We start from the raw sequence: 13,008 nt of genomic DNA on the forward strand, positions 1-13,008 counted from the left end.
AGTAACTGAAGATTGAGATGGTTTTGATTGGTGTATCATCATCCTAAGCCAAATGGTTTTTACTCAACTTTTTGGCCAGCGCAAGCGGCCCTATATCTGGCTTTGTCCAGTCCAATTTGCGTGCCTGATGCTGTCATAGATATTGTGACATCATTGTGATGTCATCAGTGAATGTAACCAAAAATCACAATTGCACAAGTGACATCACTGATGATGTCACAATGCCTATGGCATCATCTCTGCTCTCTTGGCATTGGCATGCGCAGCTCACAATTGCTTAACTTTGCATCACTGATGACATCACAACGATGTCACCACAATGATGTCACAATGTTTATGACATCATCAGAACTTTGAACATCACCAAGAGCCCTCCACATTAACAAAGCCGCTGCCTGCTACAACAACAGGCTCGTGAACGCTTTATCGCGCTGGCCATATGCTAGGTTACGACCTAGCCTTGTTTTTAATTACCGTATGTACAGTAGGGCAGGCACTAGGCAGCTCCTGTGATGACGGATGCTGATTTTGACCGTCTCAGCTGTGGAGCTGCAGTGATGACCATGCAGAGACAGTGCTGGCTCTGGACTTAAGTGACGCTGGGCGTGAGGCATTGGACCAGAACACCAAGACAGCAAGGTTGTGTGGTAAAACCCCCCCCACAAACAACTCTCATATGATATAGGCCACCTATATGTTCTAGGCGGGTTTAGTAGTAACTTCTTCTTTCACACCGAGAGCCACAAAATCAAAGATATAAATCTGCATTTACTATTTAAATGTGAAGAATGTAACAGACACTCCTCCTAGCCAAACCTTATGAGTGCAACTTTGGAAAACAGCTCAAATCCCTGGATCACCATCATTACTGTACAAGCAACCGATTGTACGGAGGGAGGGTGATGATGCAATGCAGTCTATTACCAAAGGTGTGGTCGAACACATTTTCCACAAAGACGTAAAGTTCTTGACTTTTATACATGCCTCCCTCCCGTTGATCAAGTGAAGCAACCACTTGTTAGGGCTTCTCTGCAGTGGCTGCCTGATGGCTGTGGTCAAAGCATTGGGCACCTGTCAGGATCTGACATGTGGCCTCAGCATTGACATAACGCATGTTGCCTCGGCAGCCTGGCCTGTGAGATGCGGCATTGGCTTGGCAGCATGAGCCATATTCTCATGCTGTTAGAAACTTATTGTGGTTAACTTGTCTTGACCCACTGACAAAGGGCTCTAAGTAATTTCCAACCAGGGAAAAGCCATAAGACTGAATGGGTGTTTTTCATGCAGGATTTCTCATGGTGCGTTTGCAAGGAAATAGCCAAATAGGTTCCACTTCCTTGTCTCAGAAATTTGAGTTGAACTTCAAACACACACACACACACACACACACACACACACACACACACACACACACACACACACACACACACACACACACACACACACACACACACACATACACACACACACACACACACACACACATATATACACACACACATATATATATATATATATATCCACCTTATTTTTGAATGCCATTACATTACATTACATTGAATGCCCCACTGTAAAAAATAATTGTGGGAACAAGGTCCGGTTTAACGTGACTCATTGTTGCAGCTTGCAACAATGAGTCATGCAGGCTTCTTCTGCAGCCTTTGTACTCGGCTGCAGACCCGAATTATAAACCGGAAGCTGGAGTCCGTTATCAAAGTCATAAATATAGTCACGTTATAAACAACTAACAAACGCTGCAGGTCCGTATGGAAACAGTGTTACTCGAAATGGTTAAAAGTTAAATCAATTTGGTCATTCAGTGGCGTTTTACTGCCATGTAAAGTAACTATAGAGGGTATGCACACCCACTGGAACACGCCCCCTCAATCGGGAACGAGTGTCAAAATGAGTGTCAAATTCCTCCCTGAGCAGCAGGTGTCAGTTATCTAGGCTGATTCCTGCATTCAAGCTCAGTCTTGCTGTGACTCAGTGGGCGTGACCCCACAGTGACTTCTGCCTCTGTGACATCACATGCATACCCTCTATTACGCTAGCCGTTGGCATTAGCCACAGTAGCCGACTACCCACAATGCATTACGTTATCCCAGCACCCGAATGACACGGCTGTAGAGCAGAATGGCTCTGCTGTAAAATCCTCATAGACGTTTTTTTTGTCAAGTTAAAACAGTGTAAAAATTACACCAGAAGCGGAATAAGCACCCATCAGGCATCATGGCAGCTAGAAATAAGGTGGAGATATATATATATATATATATATATATATATATATATATATAATGTGTGTGTGTGTGTGTGTGTGTGTGTGGGCGCGCGTGTGTATAAAAGTGTGAACAGAACAATTAGGAATATGGCAAGGACCATGCAGCTATCGGCATTATTTTTTTTAAGAACATTTTTTGGGCATCTTTGATAGGGCAGTTGTAGGCAGACAGGAACGTTGGGGAGAGAGAGAGGCAAGGGACCAGGAGTCAGATTCGCACCCGGGTCGCGGGAAGGACTAAGGCCTTTGTGGTACGCGCCCTACCGGGTGAGCCACCAGGATGCCCCTATCAGTCATCCTTACTGGAGTTTGACATGCCACCTGATCACTGACCTGTCAACATCTGATTGGCCATTCTGTAATACAAGGAGGAGTGATGCTCAGTGTGAAATGATAAAACGTGATGCCTTGCAGTTCATAATATTCCCAAACCAGCATGCTATTAATAAGGTATGGCGCTGAAGGGTGCAAAATATTGATTAAAAAGATAAATAACTAACTAGTTATATTTGGCTGAAATGGGCCGTTGCACTGCTGTACACCAGCACAAAAAACACACAAAAACGTGCACAAGTGTCCCCCGTAGTGCATATCATGCCACCACAAAGTCAACTAGCCAAGTGCATCACAATATTACGATTCAGTTTTTCTGTATTTCTCACCCGTTTTTCTCTCCCCAATTGTACTTTGCCCGTTATTGCTCCATCCCCTTTGCTTCCCACCCGCAGACACGGCCAAATGTGTCTGTAGGAAAGTCTGAGCAAGCTGGAGGTGCCGCTGCTGGGAATTGAACCTGGCTCTCCCTGGTGGTAGGTGAATGCTTTTTCCGCTACACTTGCCCCACAATAGTTATACATAATCTTTATAGCAATCTCATTTAAGTCACATAGCAGGGGGAAAGTTATAAAGGCTACATCCAATACAATTTGACAGTGGGTGTAATTCACATAAAGAGAAAACATTGCATGGATGCAACTGGGACGTATCCTCAGTGATGTGCCCTGGGGTCATAGGATGTTTCAGGTCTCGCAACATCATACATAGCCCAGGTGACCCAGCCGGGGCTGGCCAAGCCCCAACTTACGTCCCAGTAGCTACCCACGGTCAGCCCTCTAGGAAGGGTAGAAGGTGGTCACGTGGTTAGAGCCACTCAATCCGCTGCTCCGGAACTACTCTGCTGGGACCGGGGGGGGGGGGAGGGCTCTGGTACATAGAGGGACCGGGCTCTGTGGGTTGCCACCCGGCCGGGCTCCTCCCTCGTTTCACCAGGTCTAGGACCTGTGGGCTGCACCAGACTCCCCTGCTCCAAACATCTCATTCCGACGTGATGGTATCTTGGTGGATACCATGCAGTACCAGTAATTGGTGGCACTGCAGACTCCACTTGTGGCTTGAATGGCCCTCCTAAAAGGCCTCTCGTGGATTGACATATAATACTAGCTGCTAGCATATTATGATTCCTATTCTAATTATTGTTATTACTTTGTTTGTTTTGGAAGAGGTTGGAACTTTCCTTTCACCTACATAGGGTTGGATATACAATGTAGCCCTGACGGAACAGGTTGACACCTCCTCCCACAGTGGATTATTTGTAGATGGGGCGCCCGCAGGCAGCAGCTGCCTGGTGGGGTGCGCTGGCACGGGGCCTCCATCTTGACAGCCCCGTCTGAGGCAGCCGTGTGCACGCTTGTGCTCGTCGGGGAGGATCCATGTCAAACAAAAACACCATTCAACTCAGACTTTGGCCCCTCGCCCGGGGGCCATGTGCAAGACATTACAAAGCAACACAAGACCATCACAGATCCTCGACGGGGGGGCGACAGTCAGATATCAACCACGCCCAGCAGGCCAATTAAGAGGCGGAAACCGGGTGAGGAAATCAAGTTGACAAGCAGCGACACGGCAAAGACATATAGCTATGGCATACAGTACATGTCAGTAGAGACAGGCAGTCACAAGCTCAGACTTGGGTTACCAGGGGAAAGTTTACTGATCATGAGATTATCCCCAGGCTCAATTCAGATGTGAGGTTGCATTATCACACGTTGGAATAGACTCTCACAACATTCACTGTTAAATCGGTATCATATTGACACATTTTCATGTTTCAATGCATTTCACAAGTGGGCTTATGACGAGTTTTCATCACATGTATCCAATTTGCTTTCCCACTTTCATACACGGGTGTCCAAATGCCTCGGAGATTTTGGAGCACAGGACTGTGGGTTTAACCTAAGGAGCGTAACAGCTTCGTCAGCTCCATTTAGACTTGATAGCCTGGCGTTCAATAGTGTGCAGCAGTCCAGAGAATGTGCAATCGAGGGATCATCACTGGCATCATGATGTGTTTAATGAACTGAGGGACTATGGAGTGACTCACCAGGACGCAAAGCATGTCTCTGTATCCCATCACACCTACTGGAGCGAGCAACGTTCAGGAACACTGGTTAGCTCAATTCGGTTGCAGATGTTCTCAACTGTACTTCGCCATAGTGTTTATGTACTGTATTGCGGTCTTATCAATTAATAACCAAGCTAAACGGCAGCCTAAAAGCTATGTTGAGTTGTGAAAACCCTGCACTTTTACTGCATAGCCTTCTGTGTAGAGCAGAGTTGCCAGACGGGTTATGACCAAGATGGATAAACGCGCCTAACCACACAACTTGACTCTGACTTCTGGGCCAAGACAAATGCATTCCATGTAGGGTAACTGGGAGCCAGGAGAACAGGCTAGATGTAGGTAGCAGCGTCCAAATATTTAGAGTGAATATATTTGATTGTCAACAGTTTTCAGTGATATTATGACTGGGTATGTCTGCAGAAGTAGGCTACAAGCAATGAGGTGGATACTTTTTTTAGACCATATGTGGCACATTTGATACGATTGGCAGAAACCATCATATTACATAATTTACAAATAATCTTTGAATTTGCATGCTGTCTATGTGATGATTTGGTTAAAGAGACATGCAGTTGGTGAATTTTATTGTTTTTGCCACTTTCTCGGAGTCCGAAACAATAAATAAATGCAATAAATGCCTTCAGACAGCATGAAGCAGGCACAAGCTGAACAGACGCCTAACCGTTCACACAAGAAGCCTTCTCTTTTCCTCTCAGCGCCTACTCGCTGCGCCTTGAACCCGCCCACAATTCCCATTGACTTCATGCCTGGCTTGACGCGTCACGCTTGGAAAGTAGGCGTGAATCCTGAACGATCGCTTGAGCAAGGCGTGAGCGTGGCTTCGGCGTGGCTTCAGCGTGACTCGCGCGCGGGGGGTGTGAACGGCTTCGCCTGATGCCTAAATGAAACTTGTGGGTTCAGTCGTAGGTAGAGCTTAGGTTGAGCGTTGCTTCAGCGTCCTGTGTGAATGGGGGGCTAATGCTCTTATTCATTCACGTTCTGCCTTCATTGATAATTATCTGCTTTAAAGGAGTAGTTCACCCCAAAATTAACATTCATGAATTATCTACTCACCTGAATGAACTTTGTATGGCCACACACAGTGAGGTAGCTACAGTACCATCTCAGCCTTTTCCCCACACTACTGAAGTTAATGGAGACATCTTTTTATACAGCTTCAAAACGAGCGCAAAGTGTTTTTTCCTCAGTGTTGTATTTTCCTCAGTGAAAATACTTTGCTCTCAAGAGTAGACTATTCAGCAACAGTCTACCACAACGCACAATCACAGTTCTGTCAGTGGGGAAAATATGGGAGATAATGAGGTATTTGGATACATTTGATGGGCATTTTATTTTTTATTTTATTTTATTTTTCAGAATCAGAATCAGAATTATTTTATTTGCCAAGGTATGTTTTCACATACTAGGAATTTGTCTTGGTGTGGTTGGTGCTCATTAACATTGATAAGAACACATATACAAGACATAAACACATAAGATATAAAGGATCTAAAGAGATTATAATTTTTTTATAAAATAAATAAAATATAAGCGATTCAGATTTTAACAGATATAGATAGTATTAACAGATTAAACTCCAACCTTAACCTGTAAAAAAAGTTGTTGGTCCTTCAAATTTCAGTGGAGTTTGGACTGATGGTGAGTGATGATGACTGATTTTGAGTGAATCATTCCTTTATTAGTAATTTGTCTATAGTTGCAGGGAAACAATTTGACTCTCTGTTTATATTGCAATTCTATATATTGGATAGTCCATAGAGTATGTGCCAAGTTCAGAGTAAGACCTTTATGTTGTAGCATACTAGGGGGGATAGACCTCGCCTATACTTAGATAGAACTATGTTTACTGTGAAATTCATACTGCCGCACTATCTTAGTTACGGAAATGCAATTTGAGATGCTCCCCAGTTGAGGCTCCCTCACTGTACGTTGACTTAAATATCAAATCAACGTCGTACCTCTCCAGCTTTTGATGCACACCGGCCCATGGATTCAGCTGGTTCTCAGACATCTAGATGTGGTGCTGTCACTGTGGTGAGTATTAATGCGCTTTACTTCCTTGAAGAACAGGCTGTGTTTTCAATTATTTAAATGGAGCAACATGAATATCAAATTATCTTCCAGGGAAGATGAGATTTGAAACAAATGTTTTCATTCATTTTTCCTTTTCTATCCATATTTTTGTTTAAAATTTGAATATGTATGGTTTTAATCAAAATAAAAGACACCGGCTACACAAGGAAAATAAAAAACAGTATGGACTTGTTTCCTTATGGTAGATATTGTCTCTTCACCTAGAAATCCAAGCATCTTAAAATTGCAAAATGGAAGAACTATAATTTGTCGCGGCTAAAATGTTTGAAGTGATACGTTTTTCAGCGGATTTTTGCAAGCATGAGTCCATTGTGTGTGTTCACATCCTAGGATCACTGCATTTAGCTGGAGTTCAGATCAGGCACCATCCATCCATCCATCCCACAGATGTTCCCATCTGTTCAGAGAGTTCAGTTCACACCATGATGCAACACCAGCCACCAGATGAATTCAGTGCAGCATCTTGTCTCTCTTCAAGCAGCAGTCACATCTCTTCAGCTGAGCAGGAACTGAATAAACACACAAGAGGAAATGAAGGCCTGCAAGCAGCAAGCCTTCTCCAATAAGCTAACCAAAGAATAATGCAGTCTCTAATAATGATTCGACACACTCTCATAACTCATAGTAGCACCACATTGTAATATTGAATGTTGATTTTTTTTCCCTGTCCGAGCCTGTTCATGTGTTTTGTTTGTACACCCCCCCCCCCCCCGCCCATTTTTACTATGCTTTAATGATGCAGTGTTTTTTAATCTGAACCCCCCCCCCCCCCCCCCTTTCTCCCCAATTGTACTTGGCCAATTCCCCCTGCTGTGCCGGTCATTGCTCCACCCCCTCTGCTAATCTGGGGAGAGTTGTAGACTCGCACATGCTTCCTCCGATACATGTGCAGTCGCCAGCCACCTCTTTTCAACTGGCGGCGAGGAGTTTCACCGGCAGGGTGTAGCGCGTAGGAGGATCACGCTATCCCGCACAGTTCCCCTCCCCACCTGAACAGGGCACCCCGAACGACCAGAGGAGGCACTAGTGCAGCAACCAGGACAAATACCCTTAGTCCAGCTTCCCACCCGCAGACACGGCCAATTGCGCCTGTAACAAGCCAGAGGTAACACGGGGGCTCGAACCTGCAACCCTTGTGTTGGTACACTATCTACTGCTGCACTACGCGGACGCCCGAACTTGGTATGGCATTATTTAACAGAACTTGGTATGGCATTATTTAACAGAACTTGGTATGGCATTATTTAACAGCATTACAAAACCAAATTGTGCACGGCATCTTTTCGACTAAACATGCTGTGAAGAAAGGGAACATGCTGTAGCACAGTATTCCTGTTTACAATCTTTCTACCCTTGTTAGCACTGTATTATAAACTGTTTAAACCTTCACCAATATAGAGCCTGTAATGCATTGCCGGAATAGAGACTGACTGCAAACATGTCGGAATGTTAACTGAAGCAAAGCGTAAACCAAGCATGAATGAAGGATGTTTATCATGAAATATGACGTTTACAATCAATAAATATTTAAGCTGGTCCCTTCAGCCTTGGCCTAATGCATTATTAAAGTGCTTTACATAAACTCATAATGCTGTAGGGACGATAAAGCACACAAAACAAACTTGAGTGTCTCATTTGCTCACTACTTCTTCTTCCGTGGTGTTTTATGGCAGTTGCCATCCTTTATGTTGCATTACTGCCTCCTTCTGGATTTATCCATCAACTGTTTCCCTACATTCTGTAAAACCCCATTAGGCCCTTGTCACTAGATGTAACCAACCTTTACCCACACCTTGGCCCATTTCTTATATCAGCGTTGAAACTATAAATAAAACACAATTATTAAAGAATCCACCTGATGATTAAGAAATCAAATAGATCTTTCATCACAGTAAAGCTAGAGATAGTCAAAAAAGCGACGTCCAACACCCAAATGTGGATCTTATCCTAACCGTTACCTTCAAAACGGGGTTTGTTGTTGTTTCAAGCTAGCAACGGGGAATGCTAAGGAAATTCATTTTGGATCTGAAAGCAAAGACACACCTGCTAGTGCTCCTGGTCATTGAACAATCCTTTGAACAAAACGTTTTTTTTTCTTTACTGTTATGCTATGGACCAGAGGTGCCCAAATTCATTCCTGTGAATGAAGGGCCAAAAAATAATCTGGATGGAGGGCAGTGGGGCAAAAATAAATATGAATGTATGTGAAATTACATTACGTTAGGCTATATTGTAAAGGCAAAGGTGTGATAGTAGCTATGGCAGGTTTTATATGCTGCTCCAGACTGCAAACTTGGTTTTGAGAGAAATGTGCTTTTTATTACATGTGTGGGATTATGTTTTATGCTCCTCGCTTTCTCCTGAATCCTCTGGTGATCGTTTATGTGGTTGTACCCAGCTATTATAGGTTTTTGCGCCACTTATTCCCGTAGTGCAAGTTTAACGAACCAGTTACATGTCCTATGCATTCTACATCAAATGAAGACATTACTGTTTGTTTTATTTTGTATGTTACGTACTTATTGGCCAAGGTATTAGTTAGTTTATGGGGTAGAAATTCTGTCAGGTTACAGTGCTATAGGCGGCCATCTTGCCTGCAGAATTTTGGCCGGTCTGTTCTCTGCTGAACAGACCGGCCGGTGGAGTGATATTTAAGTGATGAGGCCATTCTCAAATGAACAATTTGAGGCTAGGTGTGCTGTTATGCTCGTTTGAGAACGGTCCTTGACCAATCAGATTGCTTGTTCGGAACTACATGTTGTATAATTGAAGTTGTCATAACTTGTGAAGCAGAAGACACCCTGAGGCATCAAGGTGTTGTGAAACCCTTTGATTGTGGTTAAAACAAGAGTGGGGTCCTTAGTTTGATTTGCGCAGCACACAACTTTGGAACTATTAGGTTTCTTCTGACATTTTGGTCAAAATAGACTAGTTGGTGTCTTCAACAGCACATGAAATTACATTTTTGAAAATGTATATAAGGATAATCAGAAAAGGCTCTATTTCCCACTACCTTGCTTGGGGCTGTAACATCCCATCCAAATCCAATCACATAGTTGAGGAACTCTCCAAATTCAAATCAAAATTACTTAGAATTTGTTTAGAGGTGGGAAAAAAGTTGAGCATGGTTAAGAAAATTAATTTGATTACTGTAATTTAGGGAGTCTTTCTGATCTTTGATCTAACTGATAAAATGATCGAGCTTGTCAATCAAATGATCAAGCACGACAAGCAGCCCGTTAATGTACACCGTTTTAGTTGGTTAGAAGATTTATATCAAATCAAATCTAAGGTATTATCACAGTGCTGTGCCAGTCTTTCAAAAATACAAGCCTGTATAATTTGAGATTAGACCACTCTGTCTCATTTTAACCTGGCAAAAAAAAAAATATTTGTGCAAGCCAACCATCTGGTGTCTGGATAGAATGCCAACACTCCATAGTTATGCCAAAAGCATTCTGAATGCAGACCAAAACTTACTGTAGAATACAAAGAATAGAAATACAATAATAGAAACAAATGTGAATTTGCTTTATGCCAGGCAAGCAGCATGTGTGTTAGTGATGACATCACTGATGACGTCATTCCGGCCGGCGGTCACGGATGACGTCATTTTGTCCTCAAGGTTGTGAGTCAGTCAGGACGAGCGATCGGCTCTTCAGGAGGGACGGGAGAGGGTGAGAGGAGGTTTGGGTTTTACAGAAGGTAGGGATACAGTGGATGGATAAATCCAGAAGAAGGCGGTAATGCAACATAAAGGATGCCAACTGCCATAAAACACCACAGGAGAAGAAGTGAGTCAGTCAGCCTTCCAAGTGATGTCACTCGAGCAATTGTGATATCATCAGTGATATCATCAGTGAGAGATGTCATCAGTTATGTCACTCGAGTATTTTGAGGGTTGAACTTGTCAGTCAGTCAGTCAGTCAGTCAGTCAGCCTTCCGACCTTCAGATAGAGCCAGATTCAGCCTGGCAGCCAGCTGGCTGGCAAAAATCTGAATGGATTGGGGGTTTAGTTTAGATGAATTGGGATTCATTTATAAACCTCTGAGAAGATCATGATTGGAATTGAAGTTGGAGAGGTGACCAACAGGACTAACACCGGACGAGGGACAGAATGTAGGGAAACAGTGGATCATTTGTGAATTACACCTCTTTCCGCCCTAGACGCCGGAACCAGAGTATCTAAACCGGATACGTGCCACATTTTTATCGTTCCCCCGTTGAAACGCCGATTCGAGTTGTGTAGTAGGCTACAGTAACTAATACTATAGTCACCACAAATGGCGATGGTGGCGGCGATGCCATATTGCATCATCAACGTTTTGTTTTAAAACATTTATGTACTATGTAACTTTTTAGTCACCTCGTGTTATCAGGCTCTAGCTAACTAACGTTAGCTACACGTAGCTACACGCACACGTATCCGGTAACCGGATTCTGGTTCCTGCAATTGCATATTGGTCATGCCCCCAGGTCCAGAAACCTCACTAACGGCTCCAGACTAGCAGAGGGGGGAGCGACCGGGGCAGCAGGGGGGATTGGCCAAGTACAATTGGGGAGAAAAATGGGGGAGGGGGGGGGGGGGGGTCAGGAAAAAAAAACATACTGTATGAATCTCTGCTTTTCTGTCTTCTCTTACTGACGGCATATTCAGAGGACTTGGGTGACATACAGTTTCCTCTATATTTTTGCATTTCCTCTATATATTTGCATGTGAGGAAAGGCTATAGCGTACTTCAATACAGCACCACTTAAAATCGACTTGTGTGATGTACAGTTTTTACATAAGTCAAGGGTTGGAGACTAGCTACCCCACCTGCTTAGTGTAAACATACTGTATGGATCTGTGCTTTGTGCTCTAGCGTCTTCTCTTGCTGACAGCTTAAATACTCAGAGGACTCGGGTGACATATACAGAGGACACAGCTTGTGACGCGGCAATCTTTCCGTTCCTGCATAAATCACGGGCAGAGAAGGCCCAGCACGGAGAGAGAGAGAGAGGCACGAGAGAGCGTCTAATACTGCAAGTCTCACAAGCTGTCCTGCAGCGATATCACCCCGACAGCTTTAAGAGGTGTCCGGTATACAAACTATCTCACTTTCTCACACACACTTATCTCTCACACACTGGCTGGACAAACGAATCGGAAACTGACTTTATGAACTCAGACTTTGATGTTGTTGTGACTTAGGGCTACACTAAAAAAGACTTGACCGCATTTGGGGGGTTCTGATCCAGAAAATATGTCGACATCGCTTGGGTACTGTCACTGTTTCCTCAAAATTGCCCTGCCTTCCGTTGCCAATGGAAATTATTTATATGGTGTTTCTTCATGATATCACAGATTTGAATTCTCCTGATGCGGTTTTCCCACTTTCAGGCAAGTCTTGTTCATTTTCACAAAATCTATACTGAAGTGTCCAAGATCATGAAAAAGAAAGAAAGTTGAATATTCCTCTGCAAATTTGGACACGGGTGGGGACTGTGCATGATCGATTGCATATAGTTGAATATAACAGTGAAAACAGATGTTCAGTATTTCTCAATATTCATCTAAGATGATTACCTCAGGATTAGACGCCACATTTACATTAGAACAACTTTTGGAACTAGTTCAATGATGTTCATCATGTCTTCATTTATAATTAGACGTTTATGTTTTCTTGTGTTCAGACATAGGTTTATAGATGTTTGTTATTTACCTTGACAGTTTCGACGAGTCACTCTCGCTGAAAAGCAACTGGTTGACACGTCATACCCAGCTGTCAGTGCGACTGCTTCTGAAGAAGACCAGAGTGACTCGTCGAAACTGTCAAGGTAAATAACAAACATCTATAAACCTATGTCTGAACACAAGAAAAGATAAACGTCTAACTTTTGGAACTGTTATGCATATTTGTGTTGTTTTTTCGGTGCTGGACATTTACTATGTTCGGAATAGCTGAACTAATAGAGTCACCACAGTGCATTACTGTACTTAGTGTCAATAAGTAAGTCAGATAAACATAATGGCAAACAGGTCCTGCCTCTATTAACACTTTGACTGCCACGGCCCTTGGGCAAAAGGTTGCTTGCTGTGCCACATAGGCCGCAATGCATTTTAAAACAGTCATATAATTTCTTTAATAATTACTATGTAAACACTGAACACGCACAAATAACGATGAGACTCTCTTCTATCACCTGCAAAAAAAAGTTTATTGATCC

Source organism: Poromitra crassiceps (genome assembly GCF_964638095.1).
Source record: "Poromitra crassiceps genome assembly, chromosome: 14".
Lineage (NCBI taxonomy): Eukaryota > Metazoa > Chordata > Actinopteri > Beryciformes > Melamphaidae > Poromitra > Poromitra crassiceps.